This window comes from Strigops habroptila, chromosome 10 (genome assembly GCF_004027225.2).
Source record: "Strigops habroptila isolate Jane chromosome 10, bStrHab1.2.pri, whole genome shotgun sequence".
Lineage (NCBI taxonomy): Eukaryota > Metazoa > Chordata > Aves > Psittaciformes > Psittacidae > Strigops > Strigops habroptila.
This window is the reverse complement of record NC_046359.1, coordinates 22,583,712-22,601,060: the sequence shown is the minus strand read 5'-3', so window position 1 is coordinate 22,601,060 and position 17,349 is coordinate 22,583,712. Positions and strand designations below refer to the sequence as shown.

Sequence of the window (17,349 nt, the reverse complement as noted above, 5' to 3'; positions counted from 1 at the left end):
GGCAAGGCAGTACTTCCTGCAAAGTACACCAGTAAAAGTTACGGTCTAAGCTAAAAGGCTTGCTGGTCTGCTGAGAAGGCTATTTGTGGCTAACATTGTAAGTGCTTTAACAGAGCTGTAAAGGGAGGGCTGCCATCTGGCTCTTGTTTTCACTTCAAACTTTATTTTTGCATTCACTTATAAAATAACTTACTATGCAGTCTTTACATTCCGTGGCAGTTGCAGTTGTGTGTTACGTCTGTTGTTAGTAAAGAAATGTGGGTAGGTGCATATTATACAAATGAAGGGATTTATCCTATCTAAGTTCATGCATGATTGTCTGTTTCTTTCAGGATAAAGAGGCCCAGAAAGACTTAGAGGCTTTACTTCTCACATTGAAGCTGTGACACTACACACTTTTTAACTCTTCATGCTGTGATAAAATTGCAAAACTAAAATGAGAATCTACAGTGACTGGGAACTGCGGGTGAATTCCAGCTAAGTGAATGGGAAAACTGTCATTGATTTTGGTTGGCTTGGATCATGGCATTTAAGCATGTGGTGATTATGATATGAAAATGATGGATTCATTTTTTATTATTTATAATCTCATACTGAAGTTTAATTTTAGATTGCTGACACTGTGAGTCTGATTCTCTGAACATGAAGTCCGCTGCTGGCAATGGACATACTGGGGGTTAGAAAGCAAAATGCATAGATCTCACTCTTTGGAAGATTAATTGACTAGTATGTGATGCCAGCATAGAACTGTCTGTAGCAAAAACAAACAAATGTTTCTATAGTAAATTATATTTGTATCAACTAATTTACATAGATGTGTACAGAAGAAAATCACAAATGCCTATGTTTACACATTTTTCTCTACTATTATGAAATTAGAATCTTGTTGAAGTTAAAGATAAAGCTGTTGCCTCCACAGAGCTCTTTTTACTTTAAACCTAGTGTTGGTTTTACATGGAAATGTGAAAACTTTATAAATTTAATATTGGAGTTATATTTTATTTGTAACATCAAGTACAATATTAAAAATCAGACCAATTGAAATGAAGTGTTTTAGATTAATCTGTTATAGCTGTGGTGTTTAATGGATTCGTTATAGGACCTCCATCAAGTTTGTGAATCCTGGCTTTTTCTCTTTGAACAGTTGGCTAGCATGGTGGCATCAGTGTGTCTCTGGAGAATCTAGTTGACCGTGTGACCATCACTCACCTTTTATATCCTACATATATATACCTTAACCTGTACATAAAAATAGACTAATCGAAGACTTACTACTTCCATCGGAGCATGTAGGACAGCAGTGTTTTCAATAAAATCTAACAGATAGAGAACTAATGTCATTCACCAACAGACTGACACAGAATTCACCGAACTCTGTAGAAGAGTAAAGGCCTTTACTAAATAAAGAATAAAGGCTTTTACTTCAGGATCTTAATCTCGATGCAGGGAGTGTATCTGGAAGAACTAAGCGTTTCTGTTAAAGGAAATACAATTGGATAAGGACAGCTGCACATTGCTGTGACCTATTTGATGTGTAAGGTAACATAGACCACTTTATGGCTAAGACAAGGAGGACTCATATGGCACCAATATATTGAACTAGCAATTGGGGCTTTAATTTTGGACAGATGTGGAACGGTGAAATTAGCAAGTAGGAACTACAGTCACCTCAATAAAGATCTAAAAATTGGGTTGATGTGAAAGAGTATGTATACCTATGACTGAAGCATCTCATAAGAGTGATTTTTAACTATTAACAACAGAAGGCAATAGATACAGTAGACTGGAAGAAGACAAATATATAGAGTAACGTTTGAATTTAGCCTGACTCCATGATTCCTCATAAAATACAGAGATTTCATAAACTAGGGCTGTCCATTTCATTCAAACATATCCTTTAAAAATAGTTTTCAGACATGCAAGCATTACTTTCAGATATCTCTGAACAAAATCTGAAAGTTCAGAACTAGTTCTGAATTCTCACTGTTATCTTCGTGGTTTTCATTATCCTGAAGATCTTCACAAGCTGAAATATGCATTGTAGTCATTTTTAATATTAATTCTGAGAGAAAATAGTTCCTATACCTATTTTTCAATTCCAGAGTGCTCCTTTTTTTTTTTTTTTTTTTTTTTTTTAATATATACAGCATTTCAGAGAAAAGGGAAAATACCATATGAGATAAATCCTATCAAATAATTCCTCTGTGGCAGAATAATTGACTTGTGAACAGAGAAGCTGCAGCGGTGACACATCTTGATTTTGGTAAGGGGTTTTTGGTAAAGACTGCTTGTGACATTTTCATTGCCAATGCAGGAAACATAGTTTATATGGATCTACAAGAGTGATTTGTACTTAGGGTTGTTGTTAGCAATTCACTGTCACCAATGTAATGACGCCTTTACTTAGATCAATTTTATGCTAATCAATATACTTTATAAATAGATTGGATTCTGCAATAGATATTTCACTTACAAGCATATATTGCCAATAAAGGCTAAAATTGCATCAGAGGAACAGAGTAGAACAAGAAGTTATTTAAATTAATTGTTGAAATTAGATAACAAGTAAGATTTGCTTCATTAAGGGCAAATAGAAAGTATTGAACTGAACTAAGTAACAGGTAAAGGATGGAAGAAACCTGGCTAGTTGTGGTTATTCTGTGGAAAAGGATGTGCAGATTCCAGTGAGTGGCAAGCTAATTGTGGGTCAATAATGTAATGTTTTTGTGAAAAAGCAAATTTCATACTAAAGTAAATAAATAAGAATTCCCCATTAAATTCACACGAAATAATCTTTTACTCTAATTATGCCTAATGAGATCGGAGCTAGAATACTGTATCCAGTTTCAGGCACTGCACTTCAAGGAGCTTGGGGGCTAATTGGAAAGAGTCCAGTGGAGGGAGACAAGAAAGATGAGAGTGCTAGACAATATCATTTTGTATGTAAAATTGGAAGAATTTGGTTTGTTTAGTCTGCAGGAGCAACGACTAAAGGAATATTCACATTTGTAAAAAACTGTTGCAGAGAAGACAGTAAGAAGTACAGAACTGAAACCTTGTTCCTAAAATCCCCTGTTCATAGGACAAGAAGTAATTGCCTACCTTTAGATTAGGCATTTGGAGAAATAATCCTGATGGTAACTTTGCAAGGCCCTGCACTACATTTCCTGAGAACATTATAAAATCATTTACACAGATTTTTAAACAAAGACAACTTTAAACATTGGCAGTGTTTAAGGCACAGTTCATCCTCTGGCAGAGGTTGGACTAGATGACTTCTTAAGATCCCCCCTGGCCTTCTGTCCCTGGGGAGCGCACAGCTCCAGCCCCCTACGAGCCACGAGCACTCCTGCTGAGTTTCTGCAGTCAGTGGGATTGTGTCTGCACGCACCGGCTCTGCATTTGGGTCCAGACTACCTAAGGAATTTGTACTGTGAAACATCTATCAGCATGTTTCAAGACTTGACTTTAAAGATAGGCATCATACTGGCCTCAACTATTTATTTATCACACTTGTGGTTTTAATCCACATGTTTAAATTTTTAAAGTAAATTTCTATTTTTATAAATAAAATTATTTTTCTTTTCAGCCTTCTGAATTAAGTCCATTCTTGTGTTTAAATTTTTGCTCATTATTAGTTACGTGTAGAATCACAAAGTAGCATCTGGGAGAGAAAAGGCTGGTTTTAATTACTAATTCTAAATTGTCTTTCATAGTTTGTAGAAACATTCTTCACACAGGTAAGAAACTGCTGTTTTATACAGCTAAGATATTCTGTGGGTTTTAAATTTTTTACTAGTTAGTGTATATAAGCATTCTCAACTTTTCTGTGTTTCCACTTTGCTAATCTGAGAACCTTTATATTTGGAGCGTGTTCCCTAAATTGTTCTCTAATTGCTCCTTGGAATAAAGCTTTTGCATTTAGTTCTAGACCTAGGCTATCTGTTCTCTGTGTCATATCTGCTGGAGAAACAGCAAGCATAGTTCCAGAAGGACATATGTTTTCTTTTTTGTTTAAAATATCCACAAGCAGACATTCACTTCCGTAGTTTTGTCTCCGTGGAGGAGCTAGAAGTTAACTGTATTAACCCCTGCAGGCCTTGAGGCTTTATGGAGCAGATGGGGCTGCTGCCTGAAGCCCCAGTGCCTTGGCCATGTTGCCCACTATCTCCTTCACCTCTCCCACTGTGGCATCTCTTGGTTGGTCTTTGCTCCAGTACATATGACATATATTCTCCTGGGGAATTTGTCTCTTTACACTTTTGTAAAAGGTGAGTTCAGGGGGCCTTTATCTGGTAGTTGTGCTTCATTACAGTTAAATTTACTAGTTCTGCCTTCCTTGGATAACTGAGACGCTTTTGATTTCTTGTGGTGAAGCTAAGGGATCTATCATTGGATCCTGGTCCCTGTGGGATTGTCCACCTGCAACAGCAGGTAATCACAAACTAAGTTATATTGTGGAAATGGTTAAAGTGATACACTCTCACATTATTTAAATTATTGTCTTTCCTTTTGCAGAATCTTAGGGTGATCTACTCATTTTTATGTAGTAATACCAATATACTAACTTGTGGAATAAATTAGGAAACTGTCCAACAGTAGTGAGTAACTGACGCTTTAGAAAGGAAAGTGACAATTAATTTCAAAAAACCCCCAACCCCAATTCCACACCTGAAACCCTGTTAATTATAGTAGTAAAAGCCTGAACTAAAACAAAACAAACCAACCAACCAAAAAAAAAAAAAAAAAAAAGGGCGGCTACCAGAGCTCTAGCCATGTTCAACCCAAAAATATCAGCTTATCTGGATCTACATATCTTCAGCCACCCCTACCTGAACACCTTCCACCTCAAGTACCTAGAACTGTAGGCAGGTACTGTGGATTCCAGCAAGGTCTATGGGTTTTCTGGATTTTTTTCTGGGCACCCTGGGAGGTAGCCCTGTGTGTTTTCTTTCAGTGGACACAATAGTCCTGATGGATGCGTTGCCCCTATGCCAAATCAGAAAATCCTGCAGTAATGTGACAATTAAAATTGTATTGCAGCAGTCATGCATGTGAACTCAAGGAGTAACTTTGCCTGAAGGGCAAACATTATTGTTTGCTTTTTTTTTCCTTCTGACACAAGGTTATATTCTTGTTTTCCAGCACTTTCCCTACTTACAGACTCCCAAGTTCCTTGGAGAAGAAACAAATCAAAGTGCCTTGACAATACAAAAAGAAATAAGCTTTTCTGGCCCCATCTATGTTTGTGTAACCCATGTGTGACGCTGGTAAATGAAGCACTCGAACTAAAAATGTTGAACATTAATAATTTTTTTTTCTGAGGAAATATTTTACTTATTTCATTAAAATAAACAAGCAGTCATTCTAGAACTATCTGTGGGAGCAATGTCCAGCATGGACTTGAATATGAACAATCTGAGCTCTGTGCTTGGTAGTGCTGCTGACCTGTAATGTGACTTGGGGGTAAGCTACTTAGCTATGTACCCAAGTTACACGATGCAAACACTGTCTATCTGCTCTGTGTGTCACCTTTATTAAGATTAATTATAAGCTGGTTTGAATTGCCTACCTATATGAGTCAAAAAAACAGCCACACAATACTGACTGGGAATATTGTAACCTAAACATTTCTTAAGGATATGGGGCATGAATGTGGATGTACTTGTTAACCTATAAAACTAAGTTCAGGTTTCTAATTCATGGATAAAGGTAATCAACATGGCTGATGAAATGTCATCCTCCAGGTGGGAAAATGTTCTTGTTAGTTGTTCAGAAAAATGTGGCAAGTCAGCAAGGTGGATTCAGCAATTTACTTGTGTTTTCCTAATCTTAGAAGATAATCATCGAATCATAGAATCAACTAGGTTGGAAAAGACCTTTAAGATCATTGAGCCCAACCGTTACCCCAGGGCTGTCAAGCCCACCACTAAACCATGTCACTAAGGGCAAACTGATCTCCCCTCATGGCTGCTCCTCGTGATCTCCCGGCACAGCCACCCATCATTTGCCCTCTCATAGTGGCCCACACCATACAGCTGCCGGCCCTACCCTTCATGGCCACGCCTCATCTCCCTTCAAGATCTCCCCTCATGGCCACCCCTTATGGCCCATGGCTGCCCCTGCTCTCACATCACAATCTCCCCTCACAACTGCCCCACCACTCCCTTCATGATCTCCCCTCATGGCCGCCCCTGCTCTCCCCTCATGATCTGCCCTCATGCCTCATGGCCACGTCTCCTGTCCCCTCACTATCTCCCCTCACTCCTCCTGGTTGCCCCTGCTTTCCCCTCATGATCTTCCCTCACTCCTCACAGCCGCCCCTGCTCTCCCCTCACAATCTCCCATCACCCCTCATAGTCGCCCCTGCTCTCCCTTCATGGCCACCCTGCTCTCCTGTTAAAAAGTCATTTGTAAAGCTCCTGACTGTGGCTCTGGGTTAAAGATGCTGGTTTTCAGATGCTAGGCCAGCTTATAGAGTGCCCTATAAAATCAAATATTAAATCTTAAAGCAGTAATAAAATTTCTTTTTTTTTTTAATAAAAGAGCAGACTGCTTCTACAGCAACACTTTTTAAGTGCAGCAAGAGTTCATACAAAAGCACTGCTAGACTGTGTGTTAGTTTTGATTCCAACATACCAGCATATGTATATTGGCAGTTTCAAGCAAAACAGTGATCCTGGTGCATTCATCATGAATCCCTGAGGAAGAATTACCAGTGCGTGTTGGTACAAAAGACCTTCATTAAGACAACTCGCCTGCAGTCATTTGATGTCTTCTTTGTTTTACTAAATAGTCTTACTAAGTAGTAGTTTCACTTGATTTGTCCCTATAAAACCTACGTGTGACACTTTGGTGCCATTAAGAACACGGCAAAACAGCCTCTAGACATCAGTGAGACACAGGCTTCATGCCAGTATGAGATTTTTTAAAGCACCTGCTTGACCTTGCATGACATTTGCTTCTGTACACCCTGATACTTGGTTCAGCTTGTTCCAGCGGCATGCTGCTTTCTGCTCCTTTTACAGCCATTCCTACGTGACCAAGCACGTTAGTTCAGGAAATGAGAAGGCAGGTCTTTGCGGTTGTCATGGGAGAAATTCAGAACAATAGATTGGAGGGGGGAACCCAAACAGCTGGACCTGTATGGTCATTTGAGCAATACTTTTAATTAGTTGCCCACCGGACATGATTTCTGTAAAGGACATTAGTTTATTCTCTAGAGGGGGATCTTTATGATCAGTCTAGCCTACTGAACACTCAAGGTTTGGCCAAATGTTAACTGGTTGGAGAACACACAGACCAGTAAGCAGTAAAATAGGCTTCACTTTTTAGGCCTCTTTTGCACAGCATGGCTGTGAGTGGCTGTCCTGGCTGTGAGTGGCAGCAGCCTGGTCTCCTCACAGGTGTGGGCCAGCAGCCTAGTGAGACCTGGGAGAGGCGGGCACACTGGGCTGGGCAGTGGGGACAGCAACCCAGGGAGCCTGGAGCTAGGGCTCAGGCGGGCCCTGGCAGCAGAGAAGCAGCACTTTGGTGTGTATCATCGGACTAAAGAGAGCTTCAGAGCTTGTGGAAGGTGGCTTTGGGGTGTGTGCACTGGTCACTCTGGAGCAGTGTTACTGCAGGAGTTTGCTGGAAGACGGGCTGAGCCCCTGGCTGCTGCTGGCCTGGAAGTGAAGGACGCGTGAGTATGTGCTTTGTGGGGTATCCAGCTTTACACTGCTGTGTCTGTGTGACACGTGCAATGGGTGGGTGTTTCACAGGCCTGTGTGTCTGCTCATGGCACCTGCCAGCGTTCAGTTAAAAGAGAAAATCTGGAAGCTGTCCCTGGGAAAGCTGACCAAAGGTAGGCAGGATCTGTTACCTCCTGAGGAGGAGGCATGTTAAGCCTCCAGCCTGTAACTACCTACATGCAAGACTCCTCTTGTGCAGGGCTTTGACTCCCCTCAGGGCTTGCACCAAGATGTGGGGGGACGCTCCAGAGCCGCCTTCTGTTGCCACCGCATCTCTGGGACATTGGTGCCTGTGGCAGGTGGTAGTGAAATGAAAGTCTTTAATTTTTTCCTTCAAAAAATGTTTTGGCTCATGTTCACTAACTTAAATTTACATGGAAAAAATACAACGTATAAAAGACATTTCAAATGCAGTGCATGTGGGCTGCCATTTTCCTGTGGGAGGAGCTAGTTACTATTAAGCAACTGAGTGCTAAAATCAAGCTAGAACATGAGTGTGAAAGTATTGCTGTGGCTTGGTTTTATGAAATACATTTTAACTGGCAATATTTCACTCAGTTTCCTCCATAACTGCTTACAGCACTTAGTTAAAATCCTCCCTGACAGACCTGCATAGAGATTGTGTGGCAGGAGTGAGGCAGCTGCTGCAAATGAGTACAGCTCCATCGGCAGTACTGTGCTAGGGGAATTATCAACGATTCCCAGCAGCTGAGATCTGCTTCATTTATTGGCAGCATTAAAGGCATGCTGAGAGATGTTGTATTTTCCTTTAATTGTTAGGGGGTTGTTTAATCCTTAAATTTAGACGAGAGAAGGAATTTGAATGAAGTGAACTGCAGAACAGGAGCAAATGTTTAGTATATCTACAGAGATATCAGGTAAAGGCAAACAGGTTGATTAAGTTCACCTGCACTGCAACATCCTGATTTCTGTGTTGCACTGGCTTTACTCTGGTAGGAATGCAAGGGGTCTTGTCCTATTTTGAATGTCAAATTGTAATTACATGTGCAGAAATTGTATGGGGACTACAGTTTCTGTGTGTGTCTATATGCATACAAAAATATTTGCGTATATATATCCATTAAGTTTAATAGAGAAAATAGATATGACTTGCTGTGTTTTGTAGCTACAAAAAGCAACCTGATTACTTTGTGAATCTTTTGAAATTTCTATCCATGTGTGAAGTAAATACTTGAGAAAGTTTCTGCCTGCACATCCTTTTATATCCTAACTTCCAAGCACAGCATTAAAACTGCTTCATAAAAGGAACTGCCACAGTTCAGCATATATTAGACCTTGCTCCGAGAGGGCAGACAGGAAAAATATCTGTTGAATACAAGGTATTGCTAAATAAAGGTGAAAGATGCTGTAAATTCATGTATCAGCTATCTTTGCCTTGGCTTCTCAAACCGTGAGCTTCTGAGCTCTAAAGGGTTTACAGATTCAGTAGGAATCAACTCATAGTCCATTATCCCCATCTCAAAGAGAAATGGCTGTAACTGGTATCCCCAAACCATCATGTCTGCTTCTAGGGAGCCTGTGGCTGAAGGGAAGGGATGAGAGGGGGAGAGCTTTATGTGTCTGGAGGCGGGGCTTTGTCTTGAGAGTGCTTTTTTTGTAAGCAGGCATTATGGTTTGCAGAGAAATGTTCAAGGAGGTTTGCTTAATACCCATTTGTGTTATGTTTGACTTTCTCTGGTTTCCTGGACTCAGTACTTGTTCACTGAAAATTAAAGTAACTCCTGTGGGAGTTAGAAGGGGAGAGAAATTTCAGGCAAGATTAAAACAGTCTTAGGTATTAACTCTGAGGAGACTGAAGCACATCTCTGAACAGCTCCTGCTGAGATGCTAATAGCTGGTCCCCTATTACACTGAATCTCTTCCAGTTTTCTTGCCAAAACAATTGTGTTTTCAGTCATACTCCAAGTAAGGAGAAGTCGAAATGTAATCTTAAACCAGTGAGCTTTAGAGGCAGTATTGCAGGGGCTGTGAAGTGCTTTTTCTGCCAAGCAGTCAGGCGGGGCATTCAGCAGGAACCACAGGCCTGTCAGTAAGTTTCACCTGAGACAGTTGGGGCCCCATGCCCAGAAGGGAAAGTGTCCATAAAAATTAAGTCCTCAGCAGGGCTGTGTATGTCTCCAGGGCTTCAGTTTCCAAGGGTTTTGGCAAACTTTGTTTTTCAGTGTTGATCTTGTGTGATTCCTTCTCTCTGGAGTTTGCTTTGATTTTTATTCTGAGTTTTCTGACACGTGGCAGTCAGAAATGAACAAATTTGGAACCTTGGTTCAGCATTTTCTTTCTGCCTTGGTATCTTCATTACTATGTACAGCCTCCAATATATTTAATACTTAATGCATACAGTATGTACAACTGAGGGGATGTAATGCTGTATTTACTGAGTTACTTGATCACCATCTTACCGAACTACTTCTAATTACTTACCTATTTTATCAGTCGGGGTCCCTTCTCATTTCTAGCATAACCTTTTGCAATTGAGTGGAGCATCTCTTTTTTTTTTTCAGTCTCCTAATGGCTGCAAAAAATATTTCTCACATTGGATACCTGTGAAACTTTGCAGTCAGGTAGTATTTCACTCAATATAATTCTGATAAAATACAGTTGATGTGGAAACTTGGGTAGGAAGCAGCACAAGTGCCCAAGTCCATATTTTCTTTTCGCCAGTGATATAATAGATTTCCCAGTTGTTCTTGACAGATTTCAAAAGGATATCTCATATTCAGAGACAGGTTGAGTCTGACCTTCTGGCCATGGGGCCCTGATTCTTGGTATTGCAGGCATCAGAACAGCTGATGCATTAGAGGTATGCATGCTCTTTCAGCACAGATGGAATTCTCTGTCACATTTTGCAAAATAGTTTAGAAACTTTCTGGTATGAAAGGATTCCCTTCTGAGGATTGCTGCATGCAAAGCACTTTACACCAATATTTTTGTGCTATGAACCTTTGAAGTGATCTTTTTAGATGCAGTACTCACCTGATTCTTCTATTTTGAGAAATATTGCATCAGTCTTTTAGGACATTTCTCCTGTAGTTGACACTTGCCACTTGCAAATTGCGCTGCTTTCCTCATCCTTCATGTTGTTCTTGATTTAAAACCAAAAACCAAACAAAAAAGCCCTCAACTCAGCCTCTAACTCTATTCCAGAGAGGGATCCAGGTGTCCTGGAGCTCAGTAGGGATTTTCTTGCTGATTTTAAGTGGAGCATTCTCACGTGTGATACTGAGTAGGGTGCCATGAAATTAACTGTAATTATTCTGGGTTTTTGTCACTGCTTGAAGGGGTGCAAATTGACAACAGATTAATGCTCTGAAATAAAGCCAGCCAGTGAAAATGTTCAGAGAACACTGTTTGCACATCGCAAAACTGACAGTTTCTAAACTGACTGTAAACTTAACGGATGGGAGAAGCCAGCGGGTTTTGTGGTGTAGGAAAGAAAACACTATGCTTCTACCACAATGTTATCAGAGCAACAGCTCAGTAAAGAACTTACAAAAATCATATTAAAACCAGATTGAACATGTTAACTTTGAACTATATTTTTTTTTTATCAGTTAATCCTTCTTATTTTTCTCTCTCCCCCCCTCCCCCCCCCCCCCAAGAACGTAGCTGTAACATTTCACTGGTCTTGATTTGCAAAGGGGCATGTCCAGCATTTGGGCTTTTAAAAAAGTATGTAAATGCATCATCACTATTCTTCCCATAGAGAGAAATCACATGGCAGCCTGTAGTTCTATCCTAATGAGCAGACAACCCTGTGAGGACACGTGGGAGAAGCAGTGATGCTGGGCTACCGCTGAGTTGCCAGCAGTGTGGTTCCCTCTCTGACAATGTGCTGCTTTGTGGAAGCCCTATCCATTGTTTCAGTCATTGGAGTTCTCGTTAGTCATACTGGAGAAAGCAGTGCAAACATTAAAAAAGAAAGCAATGGGAAACCCTGCCATGTGCCAGAATTCCTGCTTTGACTCCCAGCGGTTCCCAGCTGCTGTTCCACTGGGACAGAGGGGCGCTGAGGAGTCTCTGTGGTGCCGGGCAGCAGTTTCTGAGGTGCCTCGGGCACAGCATTTGTTCCAGGAACACCATGTTTTGTTGATTCAGCAATTAAATGCTATGGGATTTTAATTTGCTATTTACTCATTTTTCATTTCCTTCATTTTTGGCATTCAGACCTAATTTTGATGAAAAGATTGCCCTGGGACATGAACACTTTCCTGCAGCTGAGAGTTGGATTATCGAAGCACTTTCCTAGGATCTCCTCCTTAACACCCGTCTCTTTCCCTAGGGAAGGGGTGGGCTTGCTGTAAGGCTATGGCTCGAAATGTGCATATAGGTTTCATGGTTACAGAAATCCCCAGCAAGAGCTTTGGCAAGGGGCTTGACTGCATTGATGCACTGCTGTTACATTTAGCTCTTCTGTTTCTAGGCAGGGGAGTGAAAACTGTGAGCTTGCTTGGGATCCCAGCCCCTGCAATGAGCAGGGAGAACTGAGGTGTCTCACAGCATAGCAGTGAGGTGTGGTTTTCCTTGGGGGCTTCAGCCTTGCCTGTTAAAACACCTAACATGCATGTCTGCATCCTGTGAGACTGCGTTTTCTCAGTTGATGCTCTAACCCTGGCAATGGCCCCATTTGCTGGAGAAACCAATAGGTCTACCATGAGGCAATGAAGAGACTTGTCTGCCCTTAAATCCCGTTGTTGCCCTTGGCTTAGGTGTACGGGCCTTACTCTGAGTTGTTTCCTGTGTTTGCATTTTGTTGGATGTTACTACTAGTAGTGTGTAATTTAAGGGATTATATTTAACTGTGGTAACTGTGAGTTGGTCTGAAACAAGATGGTCTACTAAAATCACCTTGTGTTTGGATATTGGCCGTAGCATTGTTTACTGTTTCATGAAATGCAAGGGAGGAACAATCCAAATATTCATCTGTGGGGAAGATGCTTGGCAATATGTTTTTGTTTTTTTTTCTGGGATAGCTCCTTATTGTAGAATGATTATTGTTAGCGCTATGTCCAAATTCTTTCCTCTTCCTCCTGCAAAAATATGAAACTCAGCTACAGTACTTGTAGTTGAAATATCTTGTCCCACCACCAGAACAAGCTCTGTCAGAAAAGGTGGGCTTCTCAGCTGCAAAGTATGACATGCAAGAATATTCTTTAAGGTTTTTCACCTGGCCAGCTTATATGGACAAACTCTGCTACTCCTCAGAATGCTGTTATTAGTAACGAAAGCTGTTTGGTTTTGGATGTGCAAGTTTCTCAGCAGATTTGCAGCCATAGATGCAGACACCGTGTTCATGTTCCCAGCTCTTCTAGATGTTTACTCTTTAGATACAAATGTTGAAAGAGCCTAGAGTCTGGTGTCACTACAGCCAAGTCACCCATCTCTTCTCGTGTGGTTTCTCTGCCAGTGCAGGGTAGTTCTACAGATAACCCAAGAAATTCGTCATAGGTGTTAACAGCAATATAGGGACTTTTGGATTAAATTCTAAGTACTATGCTGCCTATGAAACTACATTTTATATTCTGTTATGACTAAGGCTGTAGCTGGAGAATGAAAAGGAAAGGAATTTGCTAACTAGGATGCAAACTGAAGCTTTTTAGGGGCTTAAACAGTTTACATGATACACCATTTTAATTGATGTAAACCCTTCCAGCAAGGAGGCAGAAGGGGATTTACCAGGATTGGAAATAATTAAAATCATGCTGAAACTTTCCTAACAGGTACTAAATGTGACATAGTGTGTGGTCTCACTGAACAGGGTTGGTTTTCCCTATAAATGGGAAAGTGCAACATCAGATGTTTCAATGCATGCACATGGATAAACAATGCCTTTACAGCATACTGTGAACAGTTTGATTTATGGCTCTTCAGATGCATCTTAAAATCTTGTTCTATGATGACTTTAGCAGTGCTGTCCAATTTCCAAGATGTGCTTCTAAAGCAGGATGAGGATTGTACCTGTTTTTTATTAACTGTATCACAAGCTAAAAATAAACCAAGTTGCAGACAGCTGACAGAAATGTGGACCCTCCATGTGTTTCATTAAAAATAATAATAATTCTCAGGGGCATGGAGTCAGAGATCAAGCTCTTTTTTTGTCTCCTGGAAGCCCTCTTGCTTGTCTGGGAGTGGAAAGTAACCTGACAGTCTTTGAAATTTACTGATATTTGTCGAGATTGCTGGAGTTTGTTAATAATGAACTTTAACCCCATGTTTTAATTTGTCCCTGGACAAAATAAGTGGCTTTGTTGTGCTTTGCAGGCTACTGCCAGAGAAGTCTTCTAGTAGTGTGTATAAAAGGATCCTGGGGTTGTATGTCAAAAGTTGACAACTGCAAGTTCAGAATTACAATGAGGGTGGTCTAGTGTTTTAGACCAGCATAGGGATATGGTGATTCGCTCTAATTTGTTATTTAATCATGTCTGAGAGCCTTTGTGAAGAGCGGGCTCAAACTGACTTGAGAGTTAAAGTTTCAATAGAGAAATTGATTGGACCTCTGCAGGAGTGCAAGCTGGTTACTGAGCGCAGGGTGAGGGCCAGTGCCCTGAAAGGAGCATTATGAAAACTCTAGCCTGGCCAGAGCTAGACAAATGAAAAGAAATATTCTAGAAGAACACTAGTCCTTTTTTAATATTTGCTATGTAAGCCTATGCTACTACTGAAATCCTTTTCCCCAAGAGTCTTATTTCACTGAAGCCTTTTCAAATAGTACTGCTATTCAGCAGTCAAAACTAAAAAGGCAATAAACCACATGCATTTAAGCTGAAAACATGTTGTACCTCCTAGTAAATTTGGAGACAATTTCTGTGGCGCAGTTTTATTAAACTTGTTTTGGAGAACATCTGTAAACAAATGGGATTGTGCTTTGGACAGAAAAAAGCCTCCAAAAATCTGAAGTACTGTTTTGATACCTCTTTTGCTAACTCAACAGAATATTTCTGCAGACTGGGAGAGCAAGCCTTCTGCAAATGATTTTGATCAATATCTGAGCAAGGATGAGAGAGCAAAGAAAGAAAAAGGCAATACAAACCAAACATGGGAAAGAAAAAGGTAGAGTTCCAATTTCTGGTTATTTTTCAATTCAGTGGCCTGAAATCCCCTGTGCAGATTCGGACTGACAAATTATAATTTGTTTCCTATCTTTAAAATGTAGTTTTTTGTATCAGATAAATTTAAAAAATATGCGGTAAAATGTAGTGGCCAGATTAGGGACTTAAGTGTTTGCAAATGTGTTGCTCTATAGGTTTTCCTTTTTTAAATCCTGAGTTCAGAGTATGACTGAAGACATGCTATGCGCATATCATTGTTGTCTTGATATTTGGAAACATATAAGAATAGATGACAGTACTTTGCAAGGAATTTGGTTTTAAAATACTGAGGGGAAAGCTTAGATTCCTTGATTTATCATCATCACAATAAACACTGATTTCTGTGCTAAAACTCATTGAGCAAAATAAGTTTATTATTCATGTCTTAAATTTCATTGGCTGCTTCACTTACTGCTATAGGTAAGGTTGCTGCAGATAGTGCTTAACTTCAATTAGCAAAGATACTGTGGTGCTATTTAGAACTTTAAAAAGATTAAAACCTTTGGAGGTATGGGGGATTTTCACCAATGGGTCATATGTGTGTATACTGGTCCCAGTAGTTCAGGAGTGGTTCTTAGTTAGAGACTTCACTTGTGAAGCATCCTGGCCCAACCCGGCTCCAGCAGGCAGGCAAGCGCCTGGTTCCTGAAGTGGAGAATTCCCTCCCTCCCTGTTTGTGCTGGCCCAGGTCTTCAGGGAGAGCCAGAAGCACATGCGGTTCCTGTTAGTTCAGAAAACAGAAACATCTGGGGAAGACGTGAATGACTTACTGGCTCAGCTCAGCAGCAGGAAAGCCTGTCACAGATTGTTCTGGGCAGATAGATCCTCTGCATTATGTGCTGAAGCAGAGAGCAAATGCACCTAAAATCACATAAAATCCAGCTCAGAACAGCAGGAGATGGCAGTAATGGCTGTCTTGTATGGCCTTTCCCTGTTCCTGCCTCTGTGGATGCCTCCTAAAGGAAAGTGAATAGAAGGCTTTTCTCAACCAGTGGGAGTAGGGTGTGTTGCTGAGGAAAAGCACTTGCTAGGACAGGAGTGTGTTTCCCAGGGTGATGACCATACAGGTTTAACTTCAAGAGGAAAGGAAAGTGAACTAGTGGCGAGCATACTATTTGCTATGTGTTTACTGTGAAATATCTGAAGGAAAACGCCTATAGTGTGGTGGGTAGTTATTATTTTGAAGATAAAATCACTAGACCAGCTCCAGAAGGCCCTGCTTGAACGGGGGCTGGACCAGATGACTTCAGAGGTCCCTTCCCATCTCAACCAGTCTGTGATTCTGTGGCATCAGATAGTTGGATTAGACTCTGTGACATGGTCTGGTTAAATCAGAGTGGCTTATTTCTTCAGTCCCTAAGAAAATAGTCCCAAAGGTATAAGTCTTGGGTTTTTTTCTAATTGTTGTGGTTTAAGCCCATCGTGGAGGGATGGGGAGGAGAATCGGAAGAATGTAACTCCCACGGGCTGAGATAAGAGCAGTCCAGTAACTAAGGTATAATACAAAACCACTACTGCTACCACCAGTAATAATAATGATAAGGTAAATAACAAAGGGAGAGGATACAATTGCTCACCACCCGCCGACCGATACCCAGCCCAACCCGAGCAGTGATCTTGGCCTTCTGGGTAACTCCCCCTGGTTTATATACTGGGCATGACGTGCCATGGTATGGAATATCCCTTTGGCCAGTTTGGGTCAGGTGTCCTGTTTCTGCTTCCTCCCGGCTTCCCCTCCTCCCTGGCAGAGCATGAGACTGAGAAAGTCCTTGGTCGGAGTAAACATTACTTAGCAACAACTAAAAACATCGGTGTTATCAGCATTGTTCCCAGGCTGAAAGTCTAAAACACAGCACTGCACCAGCTACTAAGAAGGAGAAAAATGACCACTACAGCTGAACCCAGGACACTAATTTAACTGCACCACTGAAGATGTTGTGTAGCTTAACATGTCCGTTTCTAAGCAGAACAAACCTAAATATCTGTCCCTAGCATATGGTGAGTAGAACGGGAGATGTGGTGCATCAATAGACTGAATGGTAGGTGTTCAGTATAAGCAGGTGTCTGTGCTCTCTGGTCAGTGGAGATACAGGGATGATGGGATGAACTGCCCTCTGACGGGGCGTGTGTGTATCCTCATCAAGTACAACCTGTGGTCCCTGGGGTACCCTGGCAAGCCACTGTAGCTGGGGATGGGCAAATGAGCATTTGCAGCTGCTCACATTCTTTTTCCTGATTTTCATTCTCCTCCATGTGATGAAAAGTTTCTTTCTATTTTCTCTGGCCTATTATGTTAATGTTTTTCATTCTCTGCTGTGTTCTCCTTCTCGCTTCTCAACTGCCCAATTTTCCCCATACTTACTCCTCCATAGATACAGAATCTTCTTTGCTATTGAGCCTGAAGAACTACTGCTTCTATTAGCATATGATCAAACCCAATTTCCCCAAAGGGCAGAAAGGCTCCTCTTTAGAAAAGTAAAAATAAATATGTACGACTTGAGTTCAGTGAA

The 17,349-nt window shown here is 41.0% G+C and overlaps 1 protein-coding gene across 1 annotated transcript in view; it reads left to right on the top strand.

The window, feature by feature from the left end:
- The window catches only part of RMDN2 (regulator of microtubule dynamics 2), a 48,138-nt gene extending 47,094 nt beyond the window's left edge, over positions 1 to 1,044 (top strand). The window contains exon 11 of the mRNA XM_030500117.1: positions 333 to 1,044. The gene's annotated coding sequence lies outside the window, so the exon portion shown is untranslated. The remainder of the gene's footprint in view (positions 1 to 332) is intronic.
- The last annotated feature ends 16,305 nt before the right edge of the window (positions 1,045 to 17,349 follow it).